Below are 13389 nucleotides of genomic sequence, written 5' to 3' on the forward strand. Positions count from 1 at the left end.
TTTGGTAAACTGATACAGCCATAGTTCTTGGAATTTGGAGAATGTTTTAAAGCTGTTGCTGATTCCAAAAATATAATTTTTTTCCCTCTCTATCTTTATCGAACAATAGATAGTGCCAATTAGGACTTTAGTCCCTTGTGTTGCGTGTTGCATTTTTTTTTTTTTTTAACTGATTCCACTGTTAATGAAAATAATCTGACTTATGACTTCTGCTTAGCACTTTTGTTTTCTTCCATTTGATATTCTGTGATATCAAATTGAAGAAATCTTGGGATATCTTGGGGGTATCCAAGGCATGGTCTGCTAGTCCAGGAGTATATGAAGTGCCCTGTACTTGTGACCTGGCTTACTATGGACAGACAGGAAGAACTGTTGACATCCACCTTAGAGAACTTAACAAATATTTGGCACCATTATTATGACAAGTCGGAACTAGCAGACCAAGTCTTAGATACCCCTTCACATAGGATCAAATGGAAGAAAACAAAAGTGCTACACAGAAGGCATTATAAGTCAGAGAGATTGTTTTTGGAATGTATAAAAAAAAATTCGAGAGACAATCATTTTAAGATCTAATTAATACTTTTTTTCCCCTCTCTATCTTTATCCAACAACAGATGATGCCAATTAAGACTTTAGTTCCTTGTGCTGTCAATTACAATTTTTTTTTAAAGTGATTCCATTGCTATTCAAGATACCAAGTAATTAAAACCAAGTTTAAACAAATAAAAACCAAGTTTATATAAAATTACTTGGTATCTTGAATACATAATATACCTAAGTTAAATCAAATTGTTCACATGCTGTGACAGTTTTTGTACTCTGAAGATGCTGGATATAATACCAGCAAAATATCAGCAAATAAGTTCAATAAATATTAAATTTCTTATTGCTGTGAGTTATTAATTACAATCAATCCTCACTAGAGTAAATAATGTTATGGTGAATGCTCACTACCACAAATTAAAAATGGATGGTTTAGAATTAAAGAAGAACCAGTTACAGTTATAATACCAATAGACTAACATATTGTCTGTGAACGTGGCCAATCAGGAAGAAAAATTAAGTTTCCACAATAAAAAAATCTGCTGACTCTCTCTATTTGACACCAGAAAGTTCTACACATCCTAGATGAGATTAGAAGTCAGGATGTTGTCAGGATCAGGAATCTGATCAGGCATTAGCTCCTATTTGTCCTGAATCTAGCTTGTTCTTCACCAAGTTTCCCTTCCAGAATATTTCTCAACCGTTTCTCTAGTATACTTGCACAAATCTTACCAGGAACACTCAGTAGGGAAATACCTCTGTAATTTTCTTACATTCAGTTTTATTTCCCTTTTTATATATGGGTACTATGAGAGCTCTACTCCAATCATCTGGAATTCATCCCTCTGTCCAGGCCTTCTGAACTATGCAGAGCAAACACTGTAAGACTTTTATACCGCCATACTTTTCTGGTTAAATCTCATCTACTCCTGCTGCCTTTTCACAATTCAGGCTTTTGATGGCTTTTTCTACTCCAAGTATGTATATGTATTCCTTATTGCATGCCTGTTGAGTGTTTTTTTTTTTTATCACTGTGCTGTCACTAATTGTTTCATTTAGAAATTTTTTGAAGTAATTACTCCATACATCAAGGATATCTTTTTCTCCAGTTTTTATGTCACCTTTATCATCTCTAATTCCTTTTACAGCTTTCCTTCCTCCATTTCTGAGCTTTTTCACCTCTAGAATATTTTGCCACCTTCCTGATATTTATTTTTTATGTTCTTTCCAAAGTCTTCACATGACTTTCATTTAGCTTGTTTTTATACAGTATTTAGCTTTCTTACATCTGTCTCTGTATTCTCTAAGAGCAGAAGCTGACTTATTCGTCACGAACTTTCAATATGCTTTCTTCTTGTCCTTCACTGCCTTTTTAACTTCCTGTATCCACCATTGAGTTCTGATTTTCTATTCTTGCAGACAAGCTCACCACATGACTCTCTGGCTGAATCAATCAATATTTTCTTCAGGGTCTGGCGATGAATATCCAAAGTTTGGTTCTTTTTTTCAAACTGTTTCATTTTTCCTTGAATAATGTTTGTGTATTTTAGTCTACAGTTCACATCTAAGAGCTGCTCAACTTTTATTCACTTTAAAAAACTTTCTTATATGTTCTTCTTTTCAATATGAAGTTCAATTTTATCCTGCTCAAGACTAAAAGTGATCACTTTCAATTTCAAATCCTCTGTACACTGTAGTGTCCTGCACCAGCGAGAAAACATCACTATCAACAATAACATAGTCAACAAGTCTTCTTATTCTTTGCATCTTCTCTCCATGTGAATTTCTGTGCATTTTAATGTTGGAACATTGTGTTAGTAATAACCAGTTCATGTCCTGATCAGAAATCCAACAGGTATTTGCCATTATTATTAGCTTTGCTCTTTTCTCCAAATTTTCTCAAAATATTTTTGTATGTCTGACAATCATTTCCTACTCTGCTATTTAGATCTCCAACAAGGACCAATTTTTCACTTTTCATTGTGTCAATTGCTTTCTCTAAAGCACATATGAGCAACCTCCGGCCCTCTACTTCTTTTGATCTGGCCCTTATCTATTTCAGCGAAGTTTGTCTGATTCATGGTGGGAGAAAACATGGTGTGTTCTATTAACTCACATTAAGCTGATGTCATACGACTTGCGCAAAACATACTATGTTTTCTCCAACCAATGTCTCTTTATCACTTTGACTAGCAGCGTGTGTGAACGTGTTACGACATGTCAGTTCAGTACTTGCATTGGTGTTGTGCTTTGTTCAGTGCTTGCATCGAGTTATGTTCTCTTCGGTGGCTGCGTTGATATTGTGTTCTGTTCAGTGCCTGCAGCATAGAAGACAGTTTTGTTTGACAGTTCTGAATATCGCTTATAAATTTGGGACAATGTCAGGGGTTATTGCAAAAAAAAAAGAAAAGTAGATGCAGAAAATCGTCAATTTCAAGACAACTATGGTGGATTATTATTATATTCCGAATAAAAGTTTGCCTGTATGTTTGCTGTGCAATGAATCCGTATCCGTCAACAAAGAATACAACTTGAAGAGACACTTTACTTTGAGACATGCGGATCACCAAAAAATTGATGGACAACTACGAAAAGATGAAATACAGAAGTTGAAGAAGAACTTGGATACCCAGCAGCAAATGTTCAACAACCAAAGAACGCAGCACCACAGCATTGTCAAAGCCAGCTTTGTGCTAAGCGAAAAAATCGCTAAGCATTCTAATTCATTTGGTGAAGGAGAATTTATCAAAGAATGTCTGCTGGATGTCGCAAGTATAATATGTCCTGAAAAGACTTCGAGAATATTCGTTTGTCGAGACATACTGTTGTCCGACGGATAGAAATTATGACTGATGATATGAAAAAAGTTTAAAAGAGAAGATTGCTAGGTTGGAAGCATTTTCAATTGCTTTGGATGACAGCACTGATGCCTCCGATACAGCACAACTAGCAATATTTATTTGAGGAGTTGATGCGGATTTCAACATCACAGAAGAATTATTGGCGTTTCAGCCGTTAAAAGGAATAACTACCGGTGAAGATATATTTGAAACAGTCAACACAGTCTTCAAGAGATTTGGGCTTAAACGGAGTTCACTATCTGGCATATGCAGTGATGGAGCCCCTGCAATGGTTGATGCACAGAAGGGATTTATTGGAATAGTTCATGAAAGAGCAATAGAACTACAGATCCATACGGAAAATTTAACAAATTTTCACTGCATTATCCACCAACAAAATCTATGTGCAAAATCGATTAAATTCACAAATGTTATGGAAGTTGTAGTAGCCAGTATTAACTTTATTAAGTCACGTGCACTTAATCACCACCAATTTAAGGAGTATTTGGCAGACCTATTTTTGGATTACGAAGATGTGTCTTATTATTGTGAAGTGAGGTAGTTGAGTGAAGATAAAATGTTTAAACTATTTTATGATCTGAGACAAGACACTGCAGATTTTATGGACATAAAAGGAAACACAATTAACCAAGTAAAAGATGATGAGTGGGTGTGTGATTTAGCATTCCTTGTAGATGTCACCGGATATCTAAATGAACTGAATCTTAAATTGCAAACACAAGGACAACTGGTTCATGAACTACGTGGACATGTCAAAGTGTGAACAGTTTTTTTCGAGGATGAAATACAATAAATCAAAAATTCGAACACGAATAACGGACGAAAACCTCAAAAATTCTATGTGATTATCCTTAAGTAATATTAACGTCAATAGTCTCGTAGTTGAAGTACAAGGCCAATCTTCACATTAAATTGTCATGTCGTTCATTATATTATAAAATTTATGTAGAGCTTTATACCAAAGCATTATATTATAAATAAATGAAATATGAAGTAGCAACTTGTTTTAATTCATTTAATATTAATTTATTTTATTTAATAATTTGGTCTGGCCCTTGACTCGGAGACGGAATGATAATTTGGCCTCCGAACTAGGAAAGGTTGCCCATGCCTGCTCTAAAGCCTCAAAAAAATTCCTCCACTTCTACCTTAGTAGAACCTTCTGTGGGACCATAGGCACAAATAAGTCTCATTGTCCAGTTCCCTATTCTTATACTTGCCCACATCACTCTACTTGATATTGCCTGCCATTCAAGAAGATTAGCCTCGCAGCTAGTGTTGAATACTATAGCTACTTCTTCTTCTGCCTGATTGTTATTGCCTGAATATAACATTTTGTATTTATTGCTTAGAAAGATCTCACCAGTTTTTGTCTTTTTTGTTTCAGTCACCCCTATTATGTCGATCTGGTACTTATCTAATTTCTCAGCCAGCTCCATTTCTTTGCCATTCAGGCTTCTTATGTTGATAGTACTGATCATGAACTCTGGAGATGTTGAGTTGGGGTGTGTTTTCAGATTTGTTCCAGTAGCTGACTTTTCGATGTTCACCCTGGTTCCCTGGCAAAAACAACGGGAGCCTTGTTTAACCGGGCGACGCCCCAGCCGGCATGAAATTTTGTCATGTTGTACCATCATTTTGTATATTGGTTTAAGCCAATAAGAATACAATTTGGTTCCCTGGCAAAAACAACATGGGCCTTTTAAGTTGGCAACACCCCAGCTGGCATGAAATTCTTTCATGTTGTATCATCATTTTAGTTGTGGTTTAAGCCCATTTGGTCAACTAAATCTCAAATTGCCAGCCCGTCCTCATTCATTTGGAATCCAGGTAGATACCTCTCAGGATGCACCACAAGAAAGTGAGGATTGAACATTAGGTCAGAAGTGCTGGTTGGTCCTCCGTATTCCTTTAAAGGCTGCGTGGAGGTCTCCTCTCAGTTATACAGCTTTGACCGTTAAACACTCCATCATCATGTAATCAACTGTATAAAATAAAGAACTGAGACTAACATCTGCAATTTTGATATATCAGGTTTAATATCACTTTCCTTAATAAAGTGATCTACATGGATGATGAATTTAAGTGGAGAAAATGTGCACCCTTGTCTCACACCTGATTTAACATCAAATCCACTTCCTGGGCCTCCTTCAACTCTAACTACTGACTTACAACTCAAATATAGACTACGCACTACTCGATATAATAATATCCCATTTGCACAATATAACTGTACTGTTTTGAATTGCTTTTCTCTTGGTGCCTTGTCATATGCCTTTGGCAGATCTTCAAAACTCAGTTACCGATCTTTGTTATATTCCCATGATTTTTCAACTGTTTATCTTAAAGTGAAAATCTAATCCTGACAATCTCTATCTGGCATGAATCAGCTTAATTCTTCTCTAAGCTTTTCTTTCTTAACCTTCTCTCAAGCACACTTGCATAAATCTTACCAGGAAAACTTGAGAGGATAATTCAAAAGGCCTGGTTAGAGGGTCAAATTGTCACATTCAGTTTTATTTCCTATTTTATGGATGGGTACCATGAGAGCCCTACTCCAATCATCTGGAATTTGACCCTTTGAGAAGGCCTTCTGACTTATGCAGTGTGTTTCCACCTTTTAGGTATTTTGGTGACTTTTTCAACCTCAAGTATTGATATGCACTCTGATTGCATTCCTTTTGTTTTCTCAGAAATTTCCTATCCATGTGTTCAAATAAAAATATTTATTTTTATTTCAACCAGTCTAGTGCTTTGGCTAATTTCTCTCTTATTCATAGAATTTGGCATCTGGAAATTGCCAACCTGGTTGGCCGAGTGGTTAGCATAACCGCTCTCCAGTCAAAAGGCTGTGGGTTCAAATCCTGCCATGGGCATGGATGTTTGTGATTGTCTGTGAAAATACTAGTGGTGGGTGGTAGATGGCACTGGAGTAGATGATGATGGTAGTTGCGATTCGTTGTAGTTGGTGGATTGAGTGGTGAAGACAGAGAGTTGTAGAGTAGGTGCCCTCCCTCGATGAGTCTTTGGACTCCCTGGAGGTGTCCAAATTTTCACTATGTGAGTGGGTGCACACGTGTGAGTTTATGTGACTCCTACACATGAAAATTTGTAAACCTATAGCAGATTACTAATGGGGGGGGGGAACAAGTAATTTATTATTATTATTTTATTTATTCATGTTTTGCATAATCTGGAAGCCCTGCTCTGGCAATTGAACATGCAACTTTTTCAAGCTACTTTGGGGATCCAATAAATAGGGTGTTCATCTCACACCAGTCAATTAAATCATCTTCCACCTAAAGACAAACATATAACACACATACACATTCATTTGTTTTTATTAATTCTGCACACAAGAAGTTGCAATTATCTCTTCCACATGGAATCAATAAAATACCTAGTGCATGTGCACAACCTTTTGTGTGTCTACACATGACACATCAGTGCTATCTGCTGGCAATCATCACCATCTTCTTTACAACAGACTCATTGGCCCTTGAAGGCCAGGTAACTGCTTTCATAAACTGAATTTTTACTAGACAGGGTGTTTAATTCTGTCTCTGTAGTCTGCTGACTCTAAATGTGGTGTGTGAATCATCCCACAAACTAGTGAGTTTGTGGAATGATTAATCTTTTATGCGAAAAAGCAAAATGGAAAAAACTCCTGCCTCTTCATGTACGATTAGCTAATTTGTGCAACTAATCTTCACCCCTCCCAATCTTTCTGTCATTAGAGCATTCTTTTGTTGCATCTTGTCCTGTATGATATAGGGAGTATCTTCATGATGCTTTCCATTTTTTTAGTACCATAAGTGGTACTATCCAAATGTTCTCTGTCCAGTCACAAGGTGCATATATGGCTAATAGCATGACTCATCACCATTACCTAGAGTGTACTGTCATATCTCTTCATTGAGTTACAATGAAGTTGTTGAGAACTACACTGTTGAGAACATAATAAACAAAGGAGCACGTAAAAAAATATTTATATGATGGCAGTGCAAACTAAATCATAGTTTAACAGTTCATTAAGTTCTGACTTTTTTAAAAAACAAATGATGCAAATAGGGTAAAGTTTTTGTTTTATACTCTGTAAAACTGATTCAGAAATCTTTGGAATGATGAAAGCAGTTTGCTAAACAGAAAAGTGCATAATCTCTGATCCAAAGGAAGGCAATAAAGGCACTATTTTTTTCTGAAGAAGGAATTCATCCAGGCCAAACAGTAATATTTAGGGGCCCATGTTCACTAAAAATAGCCAGGTGCACATGGCACTATCTGTACAACAGTTTTTGGCCAAGAAAATCACTCCTGTAGTTCTATATCCTCTATGCTATCAGTTTATATGTTATATAAACTTTATATGTTATATGTTATCAGTCTTGGATGTGACTGATCTCATTTTGTTCCTCCAGATCAAATGACAAAGATTTGTGAGAGATAATAGGAGATAATATTAAGAAACTGCACGAAACTTTATCTTACTATTAACATTTGTTAATGATGACAACAAGATATGAAAAAGATCAGTCAGCCTTAGTCTTTAAAATAAACTTTATCATCATTTTCTGGTGGCTACTTCCAGGAGTGTAATAGATACGATGGCAGTGCAACTCTATTATATCATTACCAGTTTTCTATTAATAATTTTCTTCCAAACTGGTCAATATTATATGTCAGATTGTCTGTATTTCTTTGGTCAATTCTTATTTTCTAGTTTTTAAAAAGCTCTTGCACCAATCCATCTATTCTTTTCACTGGGTCTTTCTCCTTCCAATTTTGATTCAAACGCTTGTTTTACTTGCTATCTTAGGGTTGCTGAGTTTGCACATTCTTGAATAATATTAATAATGCCATTAATCATCAATAATGTCTTATTTTCTGATATCTTTAATTTTAATATGGTTCTGTCACTGATGCCTTCCTTGAATTCTTCACATCTTGATCTTTAATAATTTTTTTTATTTATAGTCCCATACTCAGATCAATTTTAAAACCGGTTTGGACAGTTTTAATTAACTAATGATAATATATAATTTTCATAATGCAATTAATTATATTAATTCGACATACTCCACACAACATAATAATCTTATTATATTGGTATATGTATTTCTACATTTAATTTATCATCTTCACTAAAAGGCCTAAATAAATTCAACTTGCCAAGAAATTATATTCTGTTCAATCCTTCACTCAGATGTAAGGGAGTTACAGTTTAGAGGCCAAATTGCAAAAGTGGCCAAAGCCTTCACTGAATTACCGTATATTCCGGCGTATAAGTCAACTTTTCTGCATTGAAAAAAGTACTAAATTTTTTAGTTCGACTTATACGCCAGGTCAAAAATTGATTGCTTTCCAAGAAAAAACTAGTATGTACCATACTTTGTTAAATTTATTAGCAATATACAAAAAGGGTAAATAAGTAAAAACATTTCAACTTACGTCAAATTTATTTACAGAAAAAATTATTTACATTTTTTACATTTAAATTATTTTATTTACAAAAGAAAATAGGTAGGTAACTACATAATTAAAATTTAATTTTCACTGTCTGAATGTATGAAAAGTTCATTGTACTCTGGTTCTGTAATTTCTTCTGGTATATCGTCATATAAATTATATTCGTTTTTCTCCATCAGATTTAGCATCAATTTAGTCATCATTGTAAACAAAATCATCTTCTGAGCCATCTAATTTGTTAGATATAGCACATTTTTTAAAAGATTTTATTACTGTATCTGGTTTTATTTCATCCCATGCTTTTGTTACCCATTCACACATAGTCGAAGCACTAAAATTTTTCTTTCCATAAACCGGCTACAGTAACTCACTGTAGCTTTGAAGTTTTCGCTGTCCTTTTTATTTGCTTTGCCCCACTTCAACGCAAATAAACTAATATTATTTCTCGTTATAATGAGTCCATTTTGGCGATTTTCTCGAACCCAATCCGCAACATTATTTTTCAGAATAGGCCACTTACAAACTCCTTTCCGTAATGCGCACTTATTTTTTGGCATTTTCATTATTAAAGTTTCATTTTTTCTCCAATCGCGAACTAGTTTTTCGTTCACTCTGAACTGACGTGCAGCAACACAGTATTTTCTTTTACAAATTTAATCACTTTGCACTTAAAACTCGCATCATATTTCATTCTTTTAAAAGGAGCCATTGCACTTTAGTTCGCTATTGGTCAACTGGTCAATACAAAATAAAATTTCTTTTGTCAACTTGGTATTTTGTATCTTTTGCTGAAACAAAGAATGGAAGGACTAAAAAGGCAGTTATGATCCTACTGATTGACACCTGTATAAAAATTTTACTTAAAAACTGTCATAATTTTTATTTTTAAAGAAATTTTTCGAGTCGACTTATACGACGAGTATACTATAAAAACTCAAATAAACTCAAAAAAGTCCATATCGACTTATACGCCAGGTTGACTTGTATGCCGGAATATACGGTATTTGGTTACTGAAACCAGCCAGGGATTTGAGAATGTTAGCAGATAGGGAGTAAAATTTTAGAGGGCACATAGCAAAAGTGGCTAAAGCAATTCATTGGATTACTTGGTTATTGAAGAATACTTTAGCAAGCAGAGACATGCAGGTTATTACTCCTCTTTATTGAGCCTTGATAAGACCCCATCTTGACTACTGCATGCAGATCTGGTCATCTGGGTTTCTTGGCAATGAAGAAGAGGTGGAGAGGTAAGTGACAAAGATTGTAGCAGGTCTATAGAATGAACCTTACAAGAAAAGGCTGAAGTTACAGAAACTGGTTGATGGGCAGAAAAGGGGTGATATGATTGCGTCATACAAATTAGTGAAGGGTTTTTACAAGATTAATACAGAGGGAATTCTTCAGAGCAGGTCTGGTGGTGGGAGAACTAGGGGACCATCCTTGGAAACTGAGCAAGAGTGTAGTTAGTAGGAGTATCAGGACTAGATTTTTTGCTTGGAGAGTGGTAAATGAGTGAAATAGGTTTCCAACGTCTGTTGTGGGTATCATGACTGTGAATGAGTTCAAAGCAAAGTATAACAGATACTTCATAAATGTTGGATAGTGCTTGACATGATGTTTAGGGTCTCCCTTGATGAGCTTAAGGACTCCATGGAGCAGTCCATAATAATAATAATTTAAACCAGATCTGAAAATTTACAAACTAAGATTAAATTTATCATCATCATCAAATTCCTGATATATACCCTCAAGGGGTGTTCAGGATATGATAGTACCACATGAAAAATTTACATCATTACTAACTTCCTATCTACAATTTTCCTCCAAATCAGTCTGTTAAATGTCAAGACTCCAATATTATCAGGTCTTATATTCCTGTGTTCTAAGGCACTTTTTACTGTATCAATCCACTTATATCTTGGTCTTCCTCTGGGGTTTTTCCTGTCAAACTTGCCAGGGACACTTGTTCTGCTAATCTTTCCTCTCCGATTCTGTTTAAGTGACCATACCACCTGAGATTAGCTCTGCTAATGCATTCCTGGATGCTGACAATTTCTTTCCTAATATCCTCATTTTTAATATGATATTGCCATTGATGCCATCTGTTCATGCCCCTAATCTTTCTAAGGACTCTCATATGTGCAGTCTCTAATCTTTGGTCAAGTGTTTTACTTCTAACCCAGCTCTCAGATCCATAAGTTAAAATTGGTTTAAACACTGTCTTGTATACAGCTAATTTAGTGTTTTGGCTAATTTCTCTCTTATTCCATATAAATTTATTCCGTTGACTTCCTACCATACCAGCTTGTTGATTCTGTTCTCTATTTCCATATTTAACTTATCATCTTCACTAAAAATCGTGCCTAAGTAGTTGAAATGTTTTACTTGTTCTATAAGTTCTCCATTCACAATGCAGTTGATATTTTCAATGTTTCTGCCTATTTTCATTGTCTTTGTCTTTTTAATGCTGATGTTCATACCATATCAATTACAACAAGGAAACTATCATTATTCAATCAGTTATTCAATTTAGTCATGGAAGCTTGCAGACTTGTAGTGGATTTATTTAAAAATATAACATCATCTGCAAAAAGCAAAGAGCTGAGATTAACCGCTCCAATTTTGATATCAGGTTTAATACCACTTTCCTTCATAATGTGATCCATATAGATAATGAATAAGAGAGGGGATAATGTATATTTTTGCCTACATCACTCTACTTGAGACTGCCTGCCATTCAAGAAGATTGCCTCGTATTTAATGTTGAATACTATGGCTACTCCTTCCTTTCCTTGATTGTCATTGCCTGAATATAACATTTTGTATTTATTGCTCAGAAAGATCTCACCAGTTTTTGTTTTTTTTTGTTTCAGCCACCCCTATTATGCCGATCTGCTGGTACTTCTCCAATTCCTCAGCTAGCTCCATTTCTTTGCCATTCAGACTTCTTATGTTGATAGTACCGATCTTGAACTCTGGTGATGTTCAGTTGGGATAAGTTTTAGGATTTGTTACATTAGTTAACTTTTCGCTGTTTGCTCTGGTTCTCTGGCAAAAACAACAGGGGCCTTGTTTAACCAGGCGATGCCCCAGCCAGCATGAAATTCTGTCATGTTGTACCATCATTTGAAATTTTGGTTTAAGCCAATAAGAATACAATTTGGTTGGCTAAATCCCAAATTGCCAGCCCATCCTTGTCTGTTCAGTATCCAAGCAGATACCAAACAGGGTGCACCACAAGAAGGTGAGGATGGACATTAGGTCAGAAGCACTGGTCGGTTCTCCACATTCCTTTGAAGGCTATGTGGAGGTCTCCTCTCAGTTATATTAAATTTATATATATATATATATATTGATATATATATATATATATATATATATTTATTTATTTACTAATAAAATTCTCTCACAGTCCATCAAGAAAACCATGGAACCCACTACTAATGGGCCAGTCCACTTTGAGAAACACTGTATGGAATATGGAAGTTACCTGTGACTTGGCCTGCTACGGACAGAATGGAAGATCCATTAAATCTGTCTTGGAAAACATAAGAAATACATTTTCTACCATTATTATCACAAGCTAGGACTGGTAGATCATGCTTTGGACACCCCTTCACACAGAATTAGATGGAAGAAAACCAATGTGCTATATGGAAGTCATTACAGGTCAGAGACACTTTTTTAGAATCATCAATAGCTATGAAACATTCTCCAAACCTTAATAAGTATGGCTGCATTAATCATTCAAAAATTTGGGAGAGAATCAACTGAAGATCAACTTCTACACAATGGTAATAACTTTTTTTATAAAACATTAGAGGACACCAAATTAGGACTTTAAATCTTTGGTTGGCTACAATTTGAATTCTTTCACTTATTCATTGTCATGTGTAAAACTGTGACATGTTGTTTTGTTCTAAGGACAGTTTGAAATTCGGCAAAATATAAGCCAGTTAATAAACATCCTTTTATAGTTTATTACTTTGCCTTATATGCCTTTTAATATGATCTGAAAGTGAGAAATATGCAATAGAGAAGTTGTTCCAAGAGTTGCTGAATGAAGCAAAAAAGAAGAGTGAGAAAGTAAAGACCTGTGAGTCTGCTGTCTTGGAATGAATTGAGAAGGCCTGACGATTGCTAACGAGGATGAGAAGATTGGACAGGCAAAATGGTGTGCATTTATTGAGATATGGAATGAATTTGAAAAGATGAAAGAGCTTGTATATGCCTGAGAGACTGCATTTGAATGGTTTTCGAGTTAGATGGTTGGATAGAATCAGATGAGAGTTGGAAATGCAAAATCAGGGAAACTAGAAGAATTAGAGAGGGAGGGATACAGTCAAGTGTTGGTTCAGCCACCACAACTTGAATGGGTTGGTAATGATATTACAGAATAGTATGTTGAAATGCATGTACATGGACGCAGAAGTATCAGAAATAAGAAGAGAAGTTTTGGGCATTGGTCAGGTCGACTTTGCCAAAAGTTACAGGCATCAGTGAGACCTGATTGACA

The 13389-nt window shown here is 35.3% G+C and overlaps 1 protein-coding gene across 3 annotated transcripts in view; it reads right to left on the bottom strand.

The window, feature by feature from the left end:
* LOC150096281 (transcription factor 12-like) overlaps positions 1-13389 on the bottom strand; it is a 620086-nt gene that overhangs the window by 147056 nt on the left and 459641 nt on the right. The window lies entirely within an intron of this gene.

The sequence above is a fragment of the Typopeltis vanoorti genome, chromosome 19, assembly GCF_054136105.1.
Source record: "Typopeltis vanoorti isolate ZY-2024b chromosome 19, IOZ_Tvanoo_1.0, whole genome shotgun sequence".
NCBI lineage: Eukaryota > Metazoa > Arthropoda > Arachnida > Uropygi > Thelyphonidae > Typopeltis > Typopeltis vanoorti.